Genomic DNA, 273 nt, shown 5'->3' with positions numbered 1-273 from the left:
TCTGTAGCTCGAAGACGCCGGCCGGCCGCACCTGGGGCGGAAGGGAGCACAGCGTGAGGGGGCCGAGGGGATCCGGGCGTCCGTCCCGCGCCCCCTCCCCAGGTGGTCGCACCCCGCGCCCTTTGTCCCGTTCTACTCCATCTCGCTCTCGGCTCTGACCTGGGGGAGGAAGAGGAGCGCTAGGACCATGGTCTGGGGCAGGAGCCCGGGCTTCTGCGGAGAGACCATGGCCTTCCAGGGGTCTCGGGAGTGGCAGCTGCTGGCTCCGGAGCC

General features: G+C 71.1%; 1 protein-coding gene across 1 annotated transcript in view; it reads right to left on the bottom strand.

Moving 5' to 3' along the window:
- DLL3 (delta like canonical Notch ligand 3) overlaps positions 1 to 273 on the bottom strand; it is a 12,216-nt gene that overhangs the window by 10,461 nt on the left and 1,482 nt on the right. The window lies entirely within an intron of this gene.

Source organism: Tupaia chinensis, unplaced genomic scaffold, assembly GCF_000334495.1.
Source record: "Tupaia chinensis unplaced genomic scaffold, TupChi_1.0 Scaffold000037_13, whole genome shotgun sequence".
In the NCBI taxonomy this organism is placed as follows: Eukaryota; Metazoa; Chordata; class Mammalia; order Scandentia; family Tupaiidae; genus Tupaia; species Tupaia belangeri.
This window is presented reverse-complemented; position numbering and strand designations above follow the sequence as displayed.